This window comes from Myxine glutinosa, chromosome 10 (genome assembly GCF_964187855.1).
Source record: "Myxine glutinosa chromosome 10, kmMyxGlut1.1, whole genome shotgun sequence".
Taxonomy (NCBI): domain Eukaryota; kingdom Metazoa; phylum Chordata; class Myxini; order Myxiniformes; family Myxinidae; genus Myxine; species Myxine glutinosa.
In genome coordinates, this window is record NC_136270.1 from 49,206,307 (window position 1) to 49,233,824 (window position 27,518).

The window sequence follows — 27,518 nt, forward strand, 5'->3', positions numbered from 1 at the left end:
CCCCCCTAGACTCCCCTCTCACCCCTCCTCCTCAAAGCGTCCTCCCCGCTTCTTCCCCCTTCCAACTTTCACCTTCATCTCCCCCAACCTTCTGCCTCGCTCTTCCCCCTCCTCAAATAACACCTCACTGTGCCTCACCCAATCACCATCAAACCTTTTGTCTGCCCCATTCTTCCCTTTCTCCAAGCTATTCTGAAATCTCTGACACACCTTCAACAGCTCTCCCTACCACTTCCTCCTCTTCCACATCTTACCCTACCCCTCACCCCCCATGTTCTGTAACCGATGCTCCCCCTTCCTCTTCATTAACGGTATGGACCTCAAACATCCGGGGCCTTCGCTCAAACTTGACTGATCTCTCCACACAGGTTGCTTCTGACAAACCAGACATGATCTGCTAAACATAAACTTTCCTCCTTCATGATGTCTCTGATTCCTTGGAATCTCTCCCAGGTTACTCCCTCCTCCGGTATGATAGACCTGAGCCTCGTCCTGGAAGTGGGGTTGCTATCTTTATCAAAAACTCTCTTCCTCACTCGCCCTGCACTGCCCTCTCTCCACCTCACCCCCAGGAATACCTCTGGCTACGGCTTCCCCTTCGCTCCCACCTCTTGTTCATATGTGTGCTGTACCGTCCACCAAACAGTGATGACTCCATCTACATCTTGCTGTCTGATAATATGGACCAACTTCTATCTACCCATCCCAACTCTCTCTTCCTCATATGTGGTGATTTCAATTGTCACCATGCCAGTTGGCTGGGTGTGGGTACCTCTCTCACCAGCCATGGCTCTTCAGCAAAGGACTTCTGTGACTCACTGGGACTGACACAATCTCTCAATTTCCCGACCCGGATCTCAGTCAACGGAGCATCTTCTCTTCTGGCCTTGGTTGTGACTAACTTCCCTGAAAATGTCTGCTGCTCTTCTTTTGCGCCAATCGGCTCATCTGATCATGTGCTTGTTAAAGTGGACATCTCTCTGACCATTCTCAGAGAGCCTCCTCAGCGTCGCGAGTCTGGCATTTCACTCAGGCCAACTGGCACCGTCTTCAATCAGCCATCAATCATCTGGACTGGTCTCCCATCTCTACCGCCTCTGACATCAACTCATCCTGGGAATTCTTCCAAAGTAAATTGCTCTCTCTCATGCACAGATTTATCCCATCTCGTCTTCAGTTGTCATACCCTTCCTCCCGTCCATGGTACACGGAATCTTGTGGTGAGGCTGTTGCCCAGAAACAACTTGCTTTCGTCTCCTGGAAAGCAAATCCAACGGAAGGAAATCTCATTTCCTTTCACAAAGCCCGAAACAAGTGTGTGCCCACCCTCAGGAGAGCCAGGAAACAATATCTCTCTGTTCTCAAGACCGAACTCTCTTATCTGTCTCCTTCTTCCAAATCCTGGTGGCGTCTGGTCAAATTTGTTTCTGGTGGTTGTTCCCCCTCCATCCCCTCCCTCACCTCAAACGGCTACACGGCTGACTCTGCACGTGAAAAAGCTGAATGCCTCAACTCTGTGTTTGCCTCTAAATCTTGTGTCCCAAACCCATCCCTCTCTGTACCCACAGTACCCAGTCGTACCCAGCTGCTCCTAGACTCTGTGTCCTTTCCTCCTGACAAGGTGGAAAAGTTTCTGTCAACCCTCGACTGTGATTCTGCAACTGGACCTGACGGCATCAGCCCACGGGTCCTAAAATCCTGTACTTCCGCTCTTTCACTCCCTCTCACTGTTCTCTTCACCCTCTCTTTTGCTCAAGGTCATCTGCCATCTGCTTGGAAATCAGCCAACATCACCGCTTTGCACAAAAAAGGTGCAAAAACAGATCCTAGCAACGACAGACCAATCAGCCTTCTCCCAATTATCAGCAAAGTCATGGAATCCATCGTTGCTTCAGATATGAAATCTTTCCTCTTCTCCAATGGCTTGATCTCTGATCATCAATTTGGTTTCAGACCTGGTCACTCTACTCTGGACATGCTGCTTCTGCTTTCTCAACAATGGATGGAGGTCCTCAATGCCAAACAGGAAATTAGAGCTGTCTCCCTTGACATATCATGTGCCTTCGATATGGTCTGGCACCCCGCTCTGCTCACCAAACTCTCCTCCTTTGGTATCCATGGAAATCTCCACGCATGGCTGGCGGACTTCCTCTCTAGTCATAGTCAACGTGTGGCCCTGAATGGGTTTCTCTCATCTCCTCCTCCTGTTCAGGCTGAAGTTCCCCAAGGCAGTGTTCTGGGCCCTGTGCTTTTTCTGGTCTTCACCATTGATCTCTCTGACACTCTTGAAAATCCTCTCTATCTCTTTGCTGATGACCCTACTCTCTGTCGCTCCATTCCTCATCCCTCAGATCGGCAGTCTGCAGCATCCTCACTCTCTGCAGACCTGGACAAAATCACAGACTGGGCAAACAAGTGGATCATGTCTTTCAATCCTGACAAATCTCACACTCTTACGATGTCTCTCCGAAAAGACCGACTGGACAACCCTCCCATCCACTTTCTGAATAATCCTCTCCAAGAAGTTCTGTCACTCAAGCTTTTGGGTCTCACTATCTGCCATGATCTTTCCTGGGAAAACCACATTTCAAATCTGGCCTCCAAAGCCAGTCGCCGACTGGGCATCCTCTGTCGTGCGAAGTCCTTCCTTGGCACACCTGAGCTCCTCACCACATACAAGGCTTTCATCTGCAGCTCAATGGAATACTGCTCTCCCCTCTGGGGTGGTGCTCCTGCCTCACACCTAGCTCGTCTTCATGCTGTTGAAACCAAAGCGTTCAGAATCATTGGAATCTCCCGCGATGAAGCTAACTCCAAGGGCCTTTCATTCACTCACCGCAGGCAGGTTGGTGGTCCTTCCGTCTTCTACCGACTCCTCTCTGGCCTTGCCCCCCCCCCCCAGCTCTCTCTGGGCTCTGTCCCCCAAATATTCCGACAGGTCGCACAAGATCTGCCTGCAACCCTCTTATGGTTAAACTGCCAAAATCAAGACTCTCTGCTCACCTTCACTCCTTCATTCCTCTTTTCTCCCACCTCTGGAACAAACTCCCTCACTCTCTTCAATCCCACTCCACCCTCCAGCTTTTTAAAACAGCTGTTCACCACCATCTCTTATCTTCCCCCATCCAAAACCTTGATCTTTTCTACCCACGCTAATTTCACCCCAATTCCACTTTTTTGAAATACCAACTTCTGTCCTGGAAGTCCTTGGTGTCCTTGTGTTTTATACTTCTCCCCCCCCCCCCCCCCATCCCCCTTCCTACGCCTCCTCCCCCCAAGCCCTCTCCCTCCCACACATCTCCCTGCTCTCAAATGTTGTGTTTGTGTGCTTCCCCTTCTCTCCCAATCTTGTCTTCTGCTCCCTCTTTTTATATATTTTGTTTGTCTGTTTCATTTGTTTGTGAAATAAATGTTAGCTCTTTCACGAGCCTCGATTCTGTATACAAAAAAAGGAAAAAAAAGATCGGTGACCAAAAAAATCTCAATTTAATCCATTTTTAATTCCGGCTGTAACACAACAAAATATGAAAAAGTCAAGGGGTGTGAATACTTTCTGAAGGCACTGTACTGTATATACTAAGCAGGAGAGAAAGAGAAGGGAGAGGGAAAGGAGTGGAGAGAAAGAGGAGGAGGGGAAGCAGTTCAGATCGGATATATCAGAATATAATGACAGCAGATTGCACAAATAGAAAAAAAACAATGCGATCTCAAGTTAAAAAAAAATTCACAACATTTTCAGCAGGCGAACTGGATAACACCAAATTCACCGCAAAACATTGTGGTGCCGCACCGCATGTGGGTCGGGCCTAAACTTTGTATTTTGATTTATTGACCAGTTATTACAAAGGAGAATAGGGTGTATTTTTGGTTGTGTTTGGCAGAGTGATAGTGCGTGCCATCCACGGGTACTTTTGCCCATGAATTAATACTGTACGTAGTGTGGGTTAGCACAGTTGATTAACTGCATACACTGTCAAATTGTAAAAGGATGTCTGTAAACACTATCGGGCCGCACTGCATGTCTTTCTCAAAATACCACCAGTCGCTAGCAAATACCACCCGTCGCTAGAAAGTACCACCCGTCACTAGCAAATACCACCTGTTGTTTCGCTGACAGGAATATCAAGAGAAGGGTGAGCAAGAAGGGGATGGGAGCGAGGAGGGGGGGAGAGCGAGGAGGATGGGGGAGCGAGGACGTGAGGGAGATTGGGGAGGGGAAGGGGGTGTTTTTGACTTGCGTTTCGTAGGCGTACTTGATGAGGTAAGGAGGGATTCTTGATTTGCATTTTGTTGGAGGATTTGAGGGGGAGGTAGAGGAGTTCTCGGCTTGTGGTTGGTAGTGAGACTTGTGGGGAAAGGTGGGGGGGGGGGGGGGGGGTTCGACTTGCATTTGGAAGGGGGACTTGAGGGGAAGCAAGGGGAGGGGGGAGGTTGCCCAGACTGCAGGTTTACATTTACCTAGAGTCTAGCTTTACCCCCTTAAATCTCATGGAGGGATAGGGAGGTTTATATTGGTGAAAGGAGAAGTGTCTGCTCGTGTATGTGTTTTAAATGATAATAACTCCAAAACCATGAAACCGAGTAACCCAAAACTTTGCATGCATAGTAATGGAACTCTAAGGGAGCGCATGAATGAAAACTGAGTATTTGGGTAAATATAAACATTCCTTTTGAAAATGGTTTAGGGGTGCTCATCATAAAAAGGCTTACCAAGATGGTGGTGCACCTTGTCGCCATCTTGGTCAGCAAACTATCACCTTGCAGGGATCTTAAGCCTCAATTTTGTTTCAGACTGCTCACCAATGCCTTGACTTGGAACAGGCTGAAACAGTTTCTGTATGATAAAGTGCTCAAAATTTGCTTTTTTCGCTTTCCTCAATCATATCATCGAATACGTGATCTTTATACCTAGGAATTGCTATAATCATTGCTTTTGTAGATGCTATCGTTTTCAAATGAGGAACCTGGAGCGATTTCATGGATTATATGAAGTGATTTTCCACGATGAACTGTCACAGATTAATTAAAGTATATAATTCAAATCTGGCTTAAGATTTGAGGATCAGCTCTCGTGGACTAAATAAGTGTTGAAAACAGGAGTGAAATCTGAAAAATTTACGAAACTAGCAAATCTTGCAATTAATGCTTACCAAGCCAGCCATTCCTTATCAAACTTTTTGTTGGAGTGCTTGCTTGAGTGCTTAAGCCAATTGGCAAGTGCTCTGCAAGCTGCTTGGTTATGGAACACCCCCCTGTTTCACCATTCTCTTCCCTTTCCATTTGCTTTATTTGTCTTTTTACTTAAATATTTGTAATGACTTTGTTGCTCAACTTTCAGGGGTATTATTTGATGTTTGTTAATTTGGCGATACAGTCGACAGCGGTGTAATTGACGTTTCATATCACAGCGGTTGTTTCTTTTTTGGAAATAAAATGACAAATTGACATCCAAGACAATGTACACGAAGTATTCTCCATATTTACACAAGAAAGTACAAATATAAACGTGTGTTCCGTTGTCTTAGTTAAATACGAGGTGTGATCAGTAAATCCCTGGCCTGACATGAAAAAGTCAATGATACGCATTAACAGAATGAAATTATGATTTTTGGATTTTTTGAGCATGAAGTAGCTTCGGTCATCTGCATTACACTCCTTAATTATTGTGCTACATTGAACGATCAATTTTCATGTTATCTTAAATATCTACCCAACTGAAACCTCAGCCAGTTGTGTTCTTGAGATCCCCAAATGAGGCCATAATTACCCTTTGCCTGCAGGCATGAAAAGGCTCCCACAGGATTATCATCAATTTACACATATAAGGTCAAAAATAACATATACACTGTAGTCACACTTCAAAAAACTGGAAATTTTGCAATCACAAGTATTTTATTTGAAATAAATAAATAATAAAACAAGTAAATCGGGTGTTTTGCTTTCGCCGTCTTCTCTTGTTGCTTTTACCTCCAGTCACCTCTTCGAACTTGTCCTTTAGCCCTCCTTTAATTTGTGTAGTCAGCAGGGATATTATTTTACAAGACAGTAAACTCATCACCCCTCCCTGCTCACTCCTGCCCCTATCCCTAATCCTGCCCCTATCCCTACTCCTGCCCCCCTACCCCTACTCCTACCCCCTACTCCTACTCCTACCCCCTTCTTTCTTTCTTTCTTTTCTCTTCTCTTTCTTTCTCTCTCTCTCTCTCTCTCTCTCTCTCTCTCTCTCTCTCTCTCTCTGTCTCTCTCCTCTGTCTCTCTCTCTGTCTCTCTCTCTGTCTCTCTCTCTGTCTCTCTCTCTGTCTCTCTCTCTGTCTCTCTCTCTGTCTCTCTCTCTGTCTCTCTCTCTGTCTGTCTCTCTCTCTGTCTCTCTCTCTGTCTCTCTCTCTGTCTCTCTCTCTGTCTCTCTCTCTGTCTCTCTCTCTGTCTCTCTCTCTGTCTCTCTCTCTGTCTCTCTCTCTGTCTCTCTCTCTGTCTCTCTCTCTGTCTCTCTCTCTGTCTCTCTCTCTCTCTCCTCTCTCTCTCTCTCTCTCTCTCTCTCTCTCTCTCTCTCTCTCTCTCTCTCTGTGTGCTTCTCTCTGTCTTGCCCCTTCCTCTACACTCCCCCAACCTACATCCTTTCATATAAAATTCCTTCTTATCTTCTCTTTACATTTAAATCCACAACCCCTTTACTTCATATTGTTACGTGCTCCTCCCCGACCCCCTGGTCACGGTGTGCCTCCAAGCCCGAGAGGAGTCACGGCAGAAAAATGTGTTATTCTGTATGTCAAAGATCAATGGTGAAGCGACACCAATTGTTACTCACAAACAAATATTGTATTAAGATCACACAAGAATAACAGTACAACAATAATATGAATCAAAAGTACAATCAATATCCTATGATGGTACCATCAGTTTTGTAATATATAACTCACTTTGCTCCAAGTGAGTGAAACAAGAACATCCCCAATGTCTCTAATCCCCGGCTTCAAGCCAAAGTCGATCCACTCCAGCGATCGACAGATCAATGTCCAATCGAGACCAGAATCCCGTTGGGTTGGCAGTTACAGTCCGGCTGCCAAAGCTGTGCAAAGGCGCCCTCCAGTCGACTGGGAAATCCAAAGGTGCCCTCCAGGCGACTGGGAAATCACACCCTCGGGTATGGACGTTTCCATGGCTCACCGTCGGCGACACGCAGATTTTCCACTCAAAAGCCACGTTACACACACACACACACACACACACACACACACACACACACACACACACACACACACACACACACACACACACACACACACACACCAGATCGCCGTCTGAATGCGGTGAAGATGGTCGAAGTGAGATGAAACCTTGAGCAAAGCGCAAGTCCCTGCGTGAGTCAAAATGGCCGACGGCCCGCTCTCGTGGCGTAACGGCACGACGATGATGACGATGATTCTCTTCAGAATCCACCGCAAAACCTGTCACGCAGGTTGATCTGTCACAGCGATAACAACTCTGTCGCCGGAATCCCTTTCCTGGGAAACCCGAAGTTCACTCGTGACTCTTGCTCGCCAACATTCGCTCCAGACCGCAAAGCCACTATGCTTCTTGTCCGACTCCACTCGCTCCACCTTCTTTCTCTTCGTCGTCGTCCGGTTCCCGATCCGGTTTCCTGTTTCTTTTTAACTCTAACTTTTTCACCTTTTGAAAACAGTTCATAAACAATAAACCTTTTGAAACCAATAATAGTACATGGAATCAAAAATGTTTACAGTAGATGAAAACCACCACAACGGAAGTGACGAATCCGTAACAATATGTTGTTCTCATGTACAACACTTCAAATTTATTTTAAAAGGAGAGCGGGGAGAGTTAGGAGACAAATTTCAAATATGGAGGTGAGGAACCATGAGTGTCGAGTGTAGAAGGTTGGTTTTTGAGGAGGGGGGGTGTTCAGGGATGGGAATAGTACTTGGAAAGCCTCACAGTATAGTTAGCTTTTCAAAATCCATTGGGATGTAGGAATAGAGGGAGTCTGGTGGAGGAGAAGTGGGCAGTGTTCCTGAGAAAGTATAATAGTGAACTTCTTTCATGGCTCATGCTGGTGAAGGCTCATGTTGATCCGTGAAGGTGGACAGGTAGTACAATGACAGGTAGCACAATGACGATTAAACCAATAGGATGTTAATTGAAGTATACTTACCTAACGTGGGAAGAAAAGAGAAGGTGAAGCCTCAAGTGTTAACCCTTTATCTGAGGGGAGGGGAGGTGGTCAATTTATAATTAATCAATTAATCGATTAATTATTTAATTTTTCGATTAATTACTGAAGTAATTTTCAAAAAGTTACAGATTCGGATGAAACTGGTGGTTCAGGTATGTTATTAGTCAATTGATTAATAAATTAATTATTTCACCATTATTATTCAGTTATTTTAATTATACAATTAATCAATCAATTATGGTTTCTCTAGATTTATATCATATCTGTCTGATGCCTTCTTGGGTGTATGTATGTTTGTTTGTTTGTTTGTCTGTCTGTGAACAAGATACATGTATCTCAAAAAGTTGTGGGCTGATTCGGATGAAATTTGGTGAGGTCGGGTATGTGACGAGGACGAAATGATTCGATTATGGTGAACATCCGGATCTGGATCTGAGAATTTTTTCAGGTGCAGCCCCACTTTCAAAAATCGGGATGTCATATACCATGTTGCCCTTCTCCCCTCCCCACCCCTACCCCTACCCCTACCCCTACCTCTGCTCCTACCCCCACTCCTCCTTCACCCCACACTTTTCAAGAGCCCATGAATCTAAACATGCAGTCTCTTAGAAAAAGTGGAGAATGAAGAATTTATCATAACCTATTTATCATTAATAAACAATTGATAGGAGCAAAGTATATCGTGAAAACCGTTCACATTGAGAATACAGAGTGACGCCCCTTGTGGTAGCACGTGACGAGCCAGCATAAATTGGCAGCCATCTTGCCAAGCCTTCTGTAATGAAGCCGTAATCAAAACAACAGTGACTGCAAAAACATGACCAACCATCAATAGGATTCCTTTTTTCAGCCCAGCGATGACAATCACCTCGAGCTTAGAGTCGCTGTCGCATCCATCCCCCAGCTCTGGGGCGAGCACCACACCATCTATAATCAAGCCGTCAATAATGGAGGGAGGTCTGCGTCATGCTCCTGGAGAGTTGTTTGTAAGTCCTCCGTTATTATCCCATATGTATAATGATATCCCATATATATAATGAGACGGAAGCCAAACAGTTCAATCTTGGTTTCAGCAGACCACAGAATCTTGTTTCTCACAGTCTGAGAGTCCTTTAGGTGCTTTTTTGCAAACTCCAAGCGGGCTTTCATGTGTCTTTCACTGAGGAGAGGCTTCCATCTGGCCACTCTGCCATAAAGCCCAGATCGGTGGAGTGTTGCAGTGATGGTTGTCCTTCTGGAAGTTTCTCCCATCTCCACACAGGATTTCTGGAGCTCAGCCAGAGTGACCATCGGGTCCTTGGTCACCTCTCTTACCAAGGCCCTTCTCCCCCGATTGCTCAGTTTGGCCGGGCGGCCAGCTCTAGGAAGAGTCCTGGTTGTTCCAAACTTCTTCCATTTAAGCATTATGGAGGCCACTGTGCTCTTGGGAACCTTCAATGCAGCAGAGATTTTTTTGTAGGCTTCCCCAGGTCTGTACCTCGACACAATCCTGTCTCTGAGCTCTGCAGGCAGTTCCTTCGACCTCCTGGCTTGGTTTTTGCTCTGATATGCATTGTCAGCTGTGAGACCTGATATAGACAGGTGTGTGCCTTTCCAAATCATGTCCAATCAATTGAATTTACCACAGGTGCACTCCAATCAAGGTGTAGAAACATCTCAAAGATGATCAACAGAAATGGGAGGCACCTGAGCTAAATTTCAAGTGTCATAGCAAAGGGTATGAATACTTATGTAAATGTGATATTTCAGTTTTTTATTTTAAATAAATTTTCAAAACTTTCTAACATCCTGTTTTCTCTTTTCCATTATGGGGTATTGAGTGTAGATTGATGAGGGAAAACATGAATTTAAACGATTTCAGCATAAGGCTGCAACATAACAAAATGTGAAAAAAGTGAAGGGGTCTGAATACTTTCTGAATGCACTGTACATGCATAATTACACATACATACAGTACACACATGCATAATTATACATACATACAGTGCATACATGCATAATTATACAGACATACAGTGCATACATGCATAATTATACATACATACAGTACATAGATGCATAATTATACATACATACAGCACATAGATGCATAATTATACATACATACAGCACATACATACATAATTATACATACATACGGTACATACATACATAATTATACATACATACAGTACATATATGCATAATTATACATACACACAGTACATACATGCATAATTATACAGACATACAGTGCATACATGCATAATTATACATACATACAGTACATAGATGCATAATTATACATACATACAGCACATAGATGCATAATTATACATACATACATAATTATACATACATAATTATACATACATACGGTACATACATACATAATTATACATACATACAGTACATAGATGCATAATTATACATACATACAGTACATACATACATAATTATAAATACATACAGTACATACATGCATAATTATACATACATACATACAGTACATACATGCATAATTATACATACATACAGTGCATACATGCATAATTATACATACACACAGTGCATACATGCATAATTATACATACATACAGTACATACATGCATAATTATACATACATACAGTGCATACATGCATCATTATACATACACACAGTGCATACATGCATAATTATACATACATACAGTACATACATGCATGCATAATTATACATACATACAGTACATACATGCATAATTATACATACATACAGTACATACATGCATAATTATACATACATGCAGTGCATACATGCATAATTATACATACACACAGTGCATACATGCATAATTATACATACATGCAGTGCATACCTGCATAATTATACATACATACAGTACATACATGCATAATTATACATACATACAGTACATACATGCATAATTATACATACACACAGTGCATACATGCATAATTATACATACATGCAGTGCATACCTGCATAATTATACATACATACAGTACATACATGCATAATTATACATACATACAGTACATACATGCACAATTATACATACATACAGTACATACATACATAATTAAACATACATACAGTACATACATGCATAATTATACATACATACAGTACATACATGCATAATTATACGGACATACAGTGCATACATACATAATTATACATACATACAGTACATACATGCATAATTATACATACATACAGTACATACATGCATAATTATACATACATACAGTGCATACATGCATAATTATACATACATACAGTACATACATACATACATAGTGCATACATGCATAATTATACATACATACAGTGCATACATGCATAATTATACATACATACAGTACATAAATGCATAATTATACATACATACAGTACATACATGCATAATTATACATACATACAGTACATACATACATAATTATACATATACAGTACATACATGCATAATTATACATACATACAGTGCATACATGCATAAGTCTACATACATACAGTACATACATGCATAATTATACATACATACAGTGCATGCATGCATAATTATACATACATACAGTGCATACATGCATAATTATACATACATACAGTACATAAATGCATAATTATACATACATACAGTACATACATGCATAATTATACATACATACAGTACATACATACATAATTATACATATACAGTACATACATGCATAATTATACATACATACAGTGCATACATGCATAAGTCTACATACATACAGTACATACATGCATAATTATACAAACATAATTATACATGCATACAGTACATACATGCATAATTATACATACATACAGTACATACATACATACATAGTGCATACATGCATAATTATACATACATACAGTACATACATGCATAATTATACATACATACAGTACATACATGCATAATTATACATATGTACAATACATACATGCATAATTATACATACATACAGTACATAGATGCATAATTATACATGCATACAGTGCATAATTATACATACATACAGTACACACATGCATAATTATACATACATACAGTACATACATAATTATACAGAAATACAGCACATACATGCATAATTATACATACACACAGTGCATACATGCATAATTATACATAAATACAGTACATACATGCATAATTATACATACATGCAGTACATACATGCATAATTATACATACATACAGTACATACATGCATAATTATACATACCTACAGTACATACATGCATAATGTATGCTAAACCGGTCCACCAAATCCTAGCAAAGATTCCACATGGAACACAGCACACTGTCGGAGCCGAATCGGAGGGCTTAACAGAAAGGCCAGTCCTACCGAGGAGGACAACTCGACCAAGGAGAATTGATGGAGAGACAACGCCTCCTCTCCTCTGGAGAAGACGGTGCTTTCGACAGAAATTCTATGAAGTCCTTGACATTCTGGATCAAGAGCTTGACAGAAGATTTGAGCAAAAAGGCATGCGGCTCCTCCAGAATCGGGAAAACCTTCTTTTTGAAGCTGCCAATGGGGAGTATTCCAGAATACCCAAATCCATTGAAGACCAGTACAAAAATGACATCCATCTAGAATGTCTAGATCTCCAGCTACAAATGTTACTGATCTTGTGAGATCTGACATCAGCTTTATCTGTGTAACAGTAACTAGTGTGGAGACCATTTGCCAGGCTACGGATCCAGTCAGTGAGAAGCTCTTCACAGACAGAAGCCCACAGAATTCCCAAACTGAACTACCTGGTGCCAGTCATCACTGCAACATCCGGGCGAACTCATTCGGTCCTGAGAAGAGTGAGAAACTTCCTGGCTGAGGTCAACGATGAGCCAACAAACGCTGAACATCTCTCTGATCTGTCATGAAAGATCGCACAGACAAGATCGACAAATTGACATTCGCGAATAACTTCTGTCAGGCTAATGATTCAAGGATTAATTATTTTTGACCAATTTGACTGAAGCCAAACAAACTGAAAATGGGTAAAATGCATAAAATAAAGTTTTGAATTTTCCACCAAATTTTTCTGAAATACACAGCTTTCAAAAATAAGGATACACAACTATATTTACATCATGTTCAGCCTGATCAACATTTTTTTCTTCTCTCTTTAAATTAGTTGAAACACTGAACTCTATTTTTTTCTTTTTACAAATTGGGCCCCCCACTTTTTATGACATTCCTACGCCCCTGATGCCAACTTAGGATGTTCAACGTCCAACAACTATTGCTAGCAAATGGGACACCCAGTTTAACTTCCATCTTATCGTTGGCAGACTTTGTGATGCAACACCCTGCCCACTGATCACCAATTGGACAGCTAACAGTTAGGTCACCAATTAGACAGCTAACAGTTAGACCACCAATTAGACAGCTAACAGTTAGGTCACCAATTGGACAGCTAACAGTTAGACCACCAATTAGACAGCTAACAGTTAGGTCACCAATTGGACAGCTAACAGTTAGGTCACCAATTAGACACCTAACAGTTAGATCACCAATTAGACAGCTAACAGTTAGATCACCAATTAGACAGCTAACAGTTAGATCACCAATTGGACAGCTAACAGTTAGGTCACCAATTAGACAGCTAACAGTTAGACCACCAATTAGACAGCTAACAGTTAGGTCACGAATTGGACAGCTAACAGTTAGATCACCAATTAGACAGCTAACAGTTAGGTCACCAATTAGACAGCTAACAGTTAGACCACCAATTAGACAGCTAACAGTTAGGTCACGAATTGGACAGCTAACAGTTAGGTCACCAATTAGACAGCTAACAGTTAGACCACCAATTAGACAGCTAACAGTTAGGTCACCAATTAGACAGCTAACAGTTAGATCACCAATTAGACAGCTAACAGTTAGACCACCAATTGGACAGCTCACAGTTAGATCACCAATTAGACAGCAAACAGTTAGGTCACCAATTAGACAGCTAACAGTTAGACCACCAATTAGACAGCTAACAGTTAGACCACCAATTAGACAGCTAACAGTTAGGTCACCAATTGGACAGCTAACAGTTAGATCACCAATTGGACAGCTAACAGTTAGGTCACCAATTGGACAGCTAACAGTTAGGTCACCAATTAGACAGCTAACAGTTAGGTCACCAATTAGACAGCTAACAGTTAGGTCACCAATTGGACAGCTAACAGTTAGGTCACCAATTGGACAGCTAACAGTTAGACCACCAATTGGACAGCTAACAGTTAGATCACCAATTAGACAGCTAACAGTTAGATCACCAATTAGACAGCTAACAGTTAGGTCACCAATTAGACGGCTAACGGTTAGGTCACCAATTGGACAGCTAACAGTTAGATCACCAATTGGACAGCTAACAGTTTAATCACCAATTGGACAGCTAACAGTTAGGTCACCAATTGGACAGCTAACAGTTAGACCACCAATTAGACAGCTAACAGTTAGACCACCAATTAGACAGCTAACAGTTAGGTCACCAATTGGACAGCTAACAGTTAGATCACCAATTGGACAGCTAACAGTTAGGTCACCAATTGGACAGCTAACAGTTAGGTCACCAATTAGACAGCTAACAGTTAGACCACCAATTAGACAGCTAACAGTTAGGTCACCAATTAGACAGCTAACAGTTAGGTCACCAATTAGACAGCTAACAGTTAGATCACCAATTAGACAGCTAACAGTTAGGTCACCAATTAGACAGCTAACAGTTAGATCACCAATTAGACAGCTAACAGTTAGATCACCAATTAGACAGCTAACAGTTAGGTCACCAATTAGACAGCTAACAGTTAGGTCACCAATTAGACAGCTAACAGTTAGATCACCAATTAGACAGCTAACAGTTAGGTCACGAATTGGACAGCTAACAGTTAGATCACCAATTGGACAGCTAACAGTTAGATCACCAATTAGACAGCTAACAGTTAGATCACCAATTGGACAGCTAACAGTTAGATCACCAATTAGACAGCTAACAGTTAGATCACCAATTGGACAGCTAACAGTTAGATCACCAATTAGACAGCTAACAGTTAGATCACCAATTAGACAGCTAACAGTTAGATCACCAATTGGACAGCTAACAGTTAGATCACCAATTAGACAGCTAACAGTTAGATCACCAATTGGACAGCTAACAGTTAGATCACCAATTGGACAGCTAACAGTTAGATCACCAATTGGACAGCTAACAGTTAGATCACCAATTAGACAGCTAACAGTTAGATCACCAATTGGACAGCTAACAGTTAGATCACCAATTAGACAGCTAACAGTTAGATCACCAATTAGACAGCTAACAGTTAGATCACCAATTGGACAGCTAACAGTTAGATCACCAATTGGACAGCTAACAGTTAGATCACCAATTGGACAGCTAACAGTTAGATCACCAATTGGACAGCTAACAGTTAGATCACCAATTAGACAGCTAACAGTTAGATCACCAATTAGACAGCTAACAGTTAGATCACCAATTGGACAGCTAACAGTTAGATCACCAATTAGACAGCTAACAGTTAGATCACCAATTGGACAGCTAACAGTTAGATCACCAATTAGACAGCTAACAGTTAGATCACCAATTAGACAGCTAACAGTTAGATCACCAATTGGACAGCTAACAGTTAGATCACCAATTAGACAGCTAACAGTTAGGTCACCAATTAGACAGCTAACAGTTAGGTCACCAATTGGACAGCTAACAGTTAGGTCACCAATTGGACAGCTAACAGTTAGGTCACCAATTAGACAGCTAACAGTTAGATCACCAATTGGAAAGCTAACAGTTAGATCACCAATTGGACAGCTAACAGTTAGGTCACCAATTGGACAGCTAACAGTTAGATCACCAATTAGACAGCTAACAGTTAGGTCACCAATTGGACAGCTAACAGTTAGGTCACCAATTGGACAGCTAACAGTTGGGTCACCAATTAGACAACTAACAGTTAGATCACCAATTAGACAGCTAACAGTTAGGTCACCAATTGGACAGCTAACAGTTAGGTCACCAATTGGACAGCTAACAGTTAGGTCACCAATTGGACAGCTAACAGTTAGGTCACCAATTGGACAGCTAACAGTTAGGTCACCAATTGGACAGCTAACAGTTAGATCACCAATTAGACAGCTAACAGTTAGGTCACCAATTAGACAGCTAACAGTTAGGTCACCAATTGGACAGCTAACAGTTAGATCACCAATTAGACAGCTAACAGTTAGGTCACCAATTAGACAGCTAACGGTTAGGTCACCAATTAGACAGCTAACAGTTAGGTCACCAATTAGACAGCTAACAGTTAGACCACCAATTAGACAGCTAACAGTTAGATCACCAATTGGACAGCTAACAGTAAGGTCACGAATTAGACAGCTAACAGTTAGGTCACCAATTAGACAGCTAACAGTTAGACCACCAATTAGACAGCTAACAGTTAGGTCACCAATTAGACAGCTAACAGTTAGGTCAACAATTGGACAGCTAACAGTTAGGTCACCAATTAGACAGCTAACAGTTAGGTCACCAATTAGACAGCTAACAGTTAGACCACCAATTAGACAGCTAACAGTTAGACCACCAATTAGACAGCTAACAGTTAGGTCACCAATTAGACAGCTAACAGTTAGGTCACCAATTAGACGGCTAACGATTAGGTCACCAATTGGACAGCTAACAGTTAGATCACCAATTGGACAGCTAACAGTTAGATCACCAATTGGACAGCTAACAGTTAGGTCACCAATTGGACAGCTAACAGTTAGATCACCAATTAGACAGCTAACAGTTAGGTCACCAATTGGACAGCTAACAGTTAGGTCACCAATTAGACAGCTAACAGTTAGATCACCAATTAGACAGCTAACAGTTAGGTCACCAATTGGACAGCTAACAGTTAGGTCACCAATTGGACAGCTAACAGTTAGGTCACCAATTGGACAGCTAACAGTTAGACCACCAATTCGACAGCTAACAGTTAGGTCACCAATTAGACAGCTAACAGTTAGGTCACCAATTAGACGGCTAACGATTAGGTCACCAATTGGACAGCTAACGGTTAGGTCACCAATTAGACAGCTAACAGTTAGGTCACCAATTGGACAGCTAACAGTTAGGTCACCAATTGGACAGCTAAAAGTTAGATCACCAATTAGACGGCTAACAGTTAGATCACCAATTAGACAGCTAACAGTTAGGTCACCAATTGGACAGCTAACAGTTAGGTCACCAATTAGACAGCTAACAGTTAGGTCACCAATTGGACAGCTAACAGTTAGGTCACCAATTGGACAGCTAACAGTTAGATCACCAATTGGACAGCTAACAGTTAGATCACCAATTAGACGGCTAACAGTTAGATCACCAATTAGACAGCTAACAGTTAGATCACCAATTAGACGGTTAACAGTTAGATCACCAATTAGACAGCTAACAGTTAGGTCACCAATTAGACAGCTAACAGTTAGGTCACCAATTAGACAGCTAACAGTTAGGTCACCAATTGGACAGCTAACAGTTAGGTCACCAATTGGACAGCTAACAGTTAGATCACCAATTAGACAGCTAACAGTTAGGTCACCAATTAGACAGCTAACAGTTAGGTCACCAATTAGACAGCTAACAGTTAGGTCACCAATTAGACAGCTAACAGTTAGGTCACCAATTGGACAGCTAACAGTTAGATCACCAATTAGACAGCTAACAGTTAGGTCACCAATTAGACAGCTAACGGTTAGGTCACCAATTAGACAGCTAACAGTTAGGTCACCAATTAGACAGCTAACAGTTAGACCACCAATTAGACAGCTAACAGTTAGATCACCAATTGGACAGCTAACAGTAAGGTCACGAATTAGACAGCTAACAGTTAGACCACCAATTAGACAGCTAACAGTTAGGTCACCAATTAGACAGCTAACAGTTAGATCACCAATTAGACAGCTAACAGTTAGGTCACCAATTGGACAGCTAACAGTTAGGTCACCAATTAGACAGCTAACAGTTAGGTCACCAATTGGACAGCTAACAGTTAGGTCACCAATTAGACAGCTAACAGTTAGGTCACCAATTGGACAGCTAACAGTTAGGTCACCAATTAGACAGCTAACAGTTAGGTCACCAATTGGACAGCTAACAGTTAGGTCACCAATTGGACAGCTAACAGTTAGATCACCAATTAGACAGCTAACAGTTAGGTCACCAATTGGACAGCTAACAGTTAGGTCACCAATTGGACAGCTAACAGTTAGATCACCAATTAGACAGCTAACAGTTAGGTCACCAATTAGACAGCTAACGGTTAGGTCACCAATTAGACAGCTAACAGTTAGGTCACCAATTGGACAGCTAACAGTTAGGTCACCAATTAGACAGCTAACAGTTAGGTCACCAATTGGACAGCTAACAGTTAGGTCACCAATTGGACAGCTAACAGTTAGATCACCAATTAGACAGCTAACAGTTAGGTCACCAATTGGACAGCTAACAGTTAGGTCACCAATTGGACAGCTAACAGTTAGATCACCAATTAGACAGCTAACAGTTAGGTCACCAATTAGACAGCTAACGGTTAGGTCACCAATTAGACAGCTAACAGTTAGGTCACCAATTAGACAGCTAACAGTTAGGTCACCAATTGGACAGCTAACAGTTAGGTCACCAATTGGACAGCTAACAGTTAGATCACCAATTAGACAGCTAACAGTTAGGTCACCAATTGGACAGCTAACAGTTAGGTCTTGAATCTGACCCAAACCATATATACCGCTCAAAAGTAAACGCGCTAACTCTGTATCATTCTGTAGGTCACAAAGGTAAAATCAGTCACTTGGAAATAAAAAGACTGATTGGTTCCCTCGGAAGTACCACGTGGTGGCGCTCCAGTGCCGGACACTGATAAGAAAATACAAGGAGATTCCACGCATGAGACCCACAGGTGACGGGGACCACCATGTCCACGCATTTCTGCCTATGCATCTGCACTCCTCCATCCAAAATATTTTCTGGTGCCGATCAAATCAAGTTGGAACCTCCCTACCGTTTCTGCTCCCACTCGGTTTCTTGGGAGACCATTCCATGCATTAACCACTCTGAGTAAAATGTCCCTGCTTTAACTTCTATCCTCTTCTTCACTGTCAAGCTCTGGTCCTATAGCCGTCTATTCTGCTGAAAGAGGGTTATGTTTTCACTCCTGTTTGTCTGTCTGTGAGCACGATATCTCAAAAAGTCATGGACGTATTTGGACGAAACTTAGTGGAGAGGTTGTGTGTGTGACAAGGAAAAATCGATTCAATTTTGGTGAAGATCCGGATTCGGATCCGGCTACTAGGATTTTTAAAGCAATTCTTCACCTTTGGGAGATTGGGCCAAAAACGATACACAGCAGGACATCTCAAAAAGTTGTGGACGGATTTGTATGAAACTTGCTGGACATGTTGGGCGTGTGACAAGGACGACTTGATTCGATTTTGGTGAAAATCTGAATCCAGACCCGGTTACGACAAGTATTTAATTCTCAGAGTGATCTTTCACAATTGAGAGACATGGCCAAAAACGATATATAGCATGATATCTCAAAAAGTTTTGGATGACTTATGACGAAACTTAGTGGATGAGTTGGTTCGATGGCAAAAACAAGCCGATTAAATTTTGGTTCAGGTCCAAATCCAGATCCGGCCAATCAATGGGATACAAAACGTAAACTGTTCAGCCTGGCGGAGGAGGTATATGTCCACATTGTTAAAAGAGTTCATTGCTTGTTGGTAGTGCAGCGGCTGTTCTGTTTGAACACTTCATTATCTTAAACATCTCCATCAGATCCCCTTGTAACCTCTTCCTTTCTAATCTATAAAGTCCTGTCTCCTTCAGCCGCTCCTCGTAGCTCAGAGTCTTAGACAAGCTGGCTCTAGGGCCGGAATCAATCTAGTAGCTCTACGCTGAACCCTCTGTCTCTGGCAGTGATGTCCTTCCTGAGATGTGGTGACCAAATCTAAGCCCAATATTCCAGATGAGGCCTCACAAAATTCCAATACAGTGTTAGCACCAACTCTTGATTTATAACTTTTGCCCTTAAGAATACAACCTAAACCCCTGGTAGCTTCACTTGTAGCTACCTGGAACTGTACTATCTGCTTAGAGACCAAATTCAAAATTACATACCGCATGGGGGGCAATAGGGGTGGGCATAGCCATGCGCAAGATAAATTTCAGAGAGGGGCAAATGAAAACTAATAGCCGGCGAAGCCGGTGTTGTGAATGAACGCGTACGTATTATGTTTAAAAGCCAGATTTTGCTGGATCCCTTGAGAATTTCGAAGCTTTGACGCACCAAATCGCCCAATGGGGGCCGCCATCTTGCGGATGCGGAAGTATGCATAACAAATTGAAAAAAGTTCAATAGGAGTTTGTTTCACCCGTCTTTGTTTGATTCACAATCTTATTCACCTCTAATTTGTAATTAAAATACTTTAAGACCAACCTCGTTCCCCGGGCCCACACGGGCCCTGGTTATCTTCAACGAAAATCGTCACCAATTACTGGAACCAATGAGATTCGAGCATTTGAAAAAATATTTTTAAAAAGCTTATTACCGTTTCGGAGGCTGAAAACGGCGTCAAATATTCTAAAATCGACGAAGAATTATTTTTTTGAAATCTAGCGCCTGTAGGGGATAGTTTTTCACGGCCGGAAATATCCGAAGTTGAAACGGAATTCACCGAATTAATCAAAAAGGAAATTTTATAAATTTTAATCTCATCCAGAATGCAAATGGTGTCATTTTGAACTACATAGCTACGGTACCTACTACACCTACCTACAACCAACTACCTAACCTACTGATGCCATAGTGATGGGTAAAATAGTGGCAAGAGGCTTTGGCTTCGCCGGCTCATTGCGGCTTTGCAGTCGGGTACTAGTAGAGCTACTGTGATGTATGCAACATCAAGACCTCACTGTCGACTTTCTCCATGCATGGCTGGCGGACTGCCTCTCTAGTCGTAGTCAACGTGTGGCCCTGAATGGGTTTCTCTCATCTCCTCTTCCTGTTCAGGCTGGAGTTCCCCAAGGCAGTGTTCTGGGCCCTGTGCTTTTTCTGGTCTTCATCAATGATCTCTCTGACTCTTGAAAATCCTCTCTATCTCGTTGCTGACGACTCTACTCTCTGTCGCTCCATTCTTCATCCCTCAGATCGGCAGTCTGCAGCCTCCTCACTCTCTGCAGACCTGGACAAAATCACAGACTGGGCAAACAAGTGGAACATGTCTTTCAATCCTGACAAATCTCACACTCTTTCGATGCCTCTCCAAAAAGACCGACTGGACAACCCTCCCATCCACTTTCTGAATAATCCTCTCCAAGAAGTTCTGTCACTCAAGCTTTTGGGTCTCACTATCTGCCATGATCTTTCCTGGTAAAACCACATTTCAAATCTGGCCTCCAAAGCCAGTCGCCGACTGGGCATCCTCCGTCGTGCGAAGTCCTTCCTTGGCACACCTGAGCTCCTCACCACATACAAGGCTTTCATCCGCAGCTCAATGGAATACTGCTCTCCCCTCTGTGCTGGTGCTCCTGCCTCACACCTCGCTCGTCTTCACGCTGTTGAAACCAAAGCATTCAGAATCATTGGAATCTCCCGCGATGAAGCTAACTCCAAGGGCCTCTCACTCACTCACCACAGACAGGTTGGTGGTCTTTCCGTCTTCTACCGACTCCTCTCTGGCCTTGCCCCTCCCCCCCCCCCCCCCCAGCTCTCTCTGGGCTCTGTCCCGCAAATATTCCTACAGGTCGCACAAAATCTGCCTGCAACCCTCTTATGGTTAAATTGCCAAAATCAAGACTCTCTACTCACCTTCACTCCTTCATTCCTCTTTTCTCCCGCCTCTGGAACAAACTCCCTCACTCTCTTCAATCCCACTCCACCCTCCAGGTCTTTAAAACAGCTGTTCACCACCATCTCTTATCTTCCCCCATCCAAAACCTTGATCTTTTCTATCCCCGCTAATTTCACCCCAATTCCACTTTTTTGAAATACCAACTTCTGTCCTGGAAGTCCTTGTGTTTTATACTTCTCCCTCCCCCCCCCCCCCCGCCCCTTCCCACGCCTACTCCCCCCCCCCGCCCCTTCCCACGCCTACTCCCCCCCCCCCCCCGCCCCTTCCCACGCCTACTCCCCCCCCCCCCGCCCCTTCCCACGCCTACTCCCCCCCCCCCCGCCCCTTCCCACGCCTACTCCCCCCCCCCCGCCCCTTCCCACGCCTACTCCCCCCCCCCCGCCCCTTCCCACGCCTACTCCCCCCAAGCCCTCACCCTTCCACACATCTCCCTGCTCTCAAATGTTGTGTTTGTGTGCTTCCCCTTCTCTCCCCATCTTGTTTTCCGCTCCCTCTTTTTATATACAGTATTTTGTTTGTCTGGTTGATTTGTTTGTGAAGTAAATGTCAGCTCTTTCACGAGCGTCGATTCAGTATAAAAAAAAGAAAAGAAAAAAAAGCGGATATGGATGTACACGTCACTTCCAGGCCAGATGTACACGTCACTCAGAGGGCCCGGGAAGCGGCGTTGTGCTTGCTGCTCGCACAATAAAAGTCACTCTGAATTGAGCTGAATTGGTGTTCAATCGTGTTGAACAACCTTCATCACAGCGACGGGAAATGAATCCCAGACTCGGACATCCATCACAAATGCCAGTGATGATTCGCCTCCTCAACCAGGCCTTGTGGACACCTTTGACCTTTTTGCAATCACTTCCCGGTTTGCTCTCCATCCTCTTCCTTCACAACCCACAAAGACAGGGTGATCCCAGCTTGGGTCAATCCCAAGAGACTAAGCCACAATTAGTCCCCTCCAAAACTCCGTGAACAGTTTTGCTTGTCCTTCCACACTATGATTGTCATCTTCAGCCTAAACAATGAGGCCTCTTCTTAGTCTCCAGGTCTCTCATGTTCCCTCCTTCTGCAAGTGAGGTCTCTCACAATCTCTTCCTCCTGGGAGGAGTTTTTTTTCCTATTTTAGTCCCACCCATGGGGGCGGTGCCAATACAAAAATAATTGCAGATGGCACTTCTGTCACCACAGCACATTATGCCGCCATGGCTGACACAAACTGGTCAGACATATATGTGCCTCTCTCATGAGAGGTTCTTGTGTACTCGCCCCACCTACCACATGAGGTGTTCACGCCCGCAAATTAAGACATAACCTGTCTATAAATTACATACACAGCCTCCTCAGTGTCACGTGTAACAAACAACAACCTGACAGGCCCATGTTACATGGCAATCTAACCGCTACTCATTCTACTTCTGAATCCCCCCTCACTCCCCCACCAACTTTTGTATTTCCATGTTTTATTTGTGAAATTTATGATTGTAAAGCTTAACTTAATTCGGCATTTGGCCACAATGAAAGATGATTTGAAATAAACCTTTTTTTAAATCATGGTCTGGGGCATTCACGGGGAGTCAAAGTGGGTCCAGGTTTGACCTCCCTAAAATAGGTATTTGCTTTCATACACGATTTCGATGAAACTTCACCCGTGATGTTAAAACTAATAAGGCCATTTTCACAAACTTTGTAGAACTTCTGAGGACCGAGGCTTCCTGATGCCTCGCAAATCCCATCAAAAATTGCATGTTGAGAAGGTCAATTTAAAGGACAAACGTCATTACCATTCCGGGATTGCTACTTTTGACTTCTTCTCAAAAAGTATTCACCCGATTTAGATGTGATTTGGTAGGAATCATCGCTGCGTGGTGATTTCACAAGTTTGTTCAAACCATCGGCTAATTTACATATTGTATGGGTCATCCATGCCAACCAGTGGTTCCCTAATTCTACCAGGTGAGCACAGGGACATTACCCCTATTTTTGCATACATAGTCGAGGATCGTGGAAGAGCTAGTACTCGTGTATTGAACGGATCAGGCCGCAACAACACAAAAGGAACAGCTGAAATAGGAGGGAAACACCAAGAGCAGAGTTGAAGGCCAAGATAGGGGAAACAATGGGTGTGGTGAGGAGGAATTAGGGGCAGGCGAGAATGCATGGGGTAGACAAGATGGATACAGAAGGAAAATCAGAGGGAAAACTGGAAATTTGGAAGTGGAGGGGGTGGGCAGTTAATGGTGACGGGTAGAAAAGGTCATGGTTTTGGATTGCGGACGATCTGAGATGGTGGTGAACAGCTCTCTTGAAGAACTTGAGGGAAGAGTGAGATTGAAGAGGATGTGGAGGTTGGTTCCTCTGGTGGGAGAAAAAAGGAACAAATGAGTGGCGGTGAACATTGATCCTGGATTTATGTTTATTTGGTTTATAATTAATGCCGTGAACAAACTTTGGTGCCTCACGGGTGATGAAGGCTGTGAACAAGTTACATCGAAATTGTGTGTAGTTTCAGAGAAGAAGATCGAGTGTAATGTCTTTGTTTTAAAGATGCGGACACTCAGAGAGGATCAAGCACCATCTTTATTCCAGGCAACGGCAACACAGGCCTCACTCGGCCGTACACGGCACTACACTCCCCGAAACAATTTTTGTTCCAGGTGAGCTAAAAAAAAAAGAAGTTATTATCACATGATGACATGAGATGAAGCACCTGGATGCCAGTTTATAGCTGGCACAAGATTCCAACCCAGATTAGACCAGTTAGAGGTGAGTGTGCATACATCTAGTAGTATAGGATATCCTACTAGCCTAAAAATATGGATAAGAGCAGCTTTTCCTGAAGGATACTTACTCCTCAGACCCATAAGTGTGATTGTGCACATTGGATGTTGAATACTAAGTCTTCATGTTCTTGAACTCAATAGAGATTTGGCTGAAAAATGGAGCTTTTCCAAAGAAACAGAAGGATTTAAGGATGTTTCAGAAGCTTAGAAGTTCATTTTAGGCAACCTTTGGTGACGGAAGCTATAAGTATTGGAGCAGATATCCTTTTCTTGTGTTCTTATTTCACATGGTCAATAAAATGCAGTGTAGGGTCAAGTTTCCAATAATGTTTGTGGCACATATACACATCTCAGGACTTGGCTGGCAGAAGAGCCTACAGGTAAGCACACTCGTCTCTGAGCTGTCTATAGTCTGCGTTCGAATCATGAACCAGATATACAGTCACGTGAAAAAGTAAGTACACCCCATGTAAAGTTTTGACTTTTTCAACATATTTCAACATACAGCTATTTGATCCTCATTTCAACAATATTGATAGATAAAGGTGATATAATACAACAAATATCATGAAACATTTACATTTTGTAGTCCATTGTATAATTTAAATAAACATAAATGCAAATTTCGCATGTGGAAAAAGTAAGTACACCCCTACATTTATCACTACTTCAAATACCTAAAATTAGAATCAGGTGCACCAGCTCAGGTGCAAATGATGAGAACATCGTTAGAGAGGATCTTGGAGGAACCTGTCTTATTTAAACCTCAGACATTTAGTTTGGTTTGCTCTTTGTTGTTGAAGTGTGCGGCGTCACCATCACTCGATCAAAAGAGCTCTCGGAGGCCTTCAGAAATAAGGTTATAGATGCCTACGAGTCTGGGAAGGGATTTAAAAAGATCTCCAAACAATTTGAAATCAATCATTCGACTGTCCGGAAGATCATCTACAAGTGGAGAAGATTCCAAACAACTGCCAACTTGTTCAGGACAGGCCGCCCCAGCAAGGTCAGCCCAACAGCAGACCACAAGATGCTGAAAGAAGTATCTAAGAACCCCAGAATGTCATCAAGGGACCTACAGGTAGCTCTTGCCACTGTTGATGTCAAAGTGCATGAGTCTACCATTAGAAAGAGGCTGCACAAATTTGATCTACATGGGAGGTGTGGCAGGAGGAAACCTTTGCTGTCCAGAAAGAGCATCAGGGCAAGACTAAACTTTGCCAATGAACACCTAGGCAAAGACCAGCACTTCTGGAACAATGTGCTCTGGACAGATGAGTCAAAGGTAGAGCTATTTGGCCACAGTACCAGAAGACATGTTTGGCAAAACCAAAGACAGCATTTGACCACAAGAACCTGATACCAACCGTAAAGCATGGTGGTGGAAATATTGTGGTTTGGGGCAGCTTTGCTGCATCAGGGCCTGTAGTGGGGCAACTTAGCATAACAATTGGGCATTTTGTGAGGAAAGCACCAGATTTGGCACACTAGTAGACTTTCATATTATGAAAAGATCTGGATATTGGGCCATCTCAGATTCAGAGATTTGATTTTTGCAAGATTTCGATTCGATTGGGATTGAAGAGAACACCTTCTTCGTCTTCTGTACAGTGAAGTTGCCAGCCCTGAATTCTCTGGCTACATCTGGGTGCTTCATTGGGAGTGCAACCATGTCCCTCAGGTGAACAGGGACCCACCTGGCATAGTGTGTGTGGTCTGAGGCATGGAACCATGGGACCAGTTCCGTCAGGGCATCAAGGTACGTCGTGAATGAAGCCTGCCGCAGAGAACGCACGTCGACCAGTACCAACATCTCTAGTTCCAGCACAGTTGCCCAGTACTGAAAGTTGGGAATGTCTTCTCCTCTCTGGTGACACCAGTCTTCGAACTCAGGCAGGTCTTCTGCATCATCAGCATATGTCATACAGTGGGGTTCATACGCACGGTGTTGCAGGATGTGCAGTGCCGCTGCAGTGATTTGATGAGCTCTTCTTGTGCGGGTGACGTGGGCAGCTCGCAGGAAGGAGTCGGCCGTCCCTGGCGTTGCAATCTCAGCTTGCAAATCTGCAAAATCTGCAAATCTTGCAAAAATCAAATCTCTGAATCTGAGATGGCCCAATATCCAGATCTTTTCATAATATGATGTTCTACCAGTGTGCCAAATTTGGTGCTTTCCTCACAAAATGCACAATTGTTATGCTATATTTAGCTTAGCTGCCGGACTACTGGGGAGCTCACCATCATAGAATCCACTATGAATTCTTCATTGTACCAGAGGGTGCTTGAGGATAATGTGAGGCCATCTGTCGGAAAGTTGAAGCTCAACCGAAGGTGGACCTTGCAACATGACAATGACCCTAAACATACCAGTAAAACCACCAAGGAATGGCTGAAAAGAAAGAAATGGAGGGTTCTGGAATGGCCAAGTCAAAGCCCGGATCTAAATCCCATCGAGATGTTGTGGGGGGATTTGAAACGAGCTGTGCATGAAAGAAACCTCTCAAAAATCGCACAGCTGAAAGAATTCTGCATGGAGGAGTGGGCAAAAATTTCTCCCAGTCGATGTCAGAGACTGGTAGACAGTTATAAGAAACGCCTACTTGAGGTTGTTTCTGCCAAAGGGGGCAATACCACCTCTTAGAGC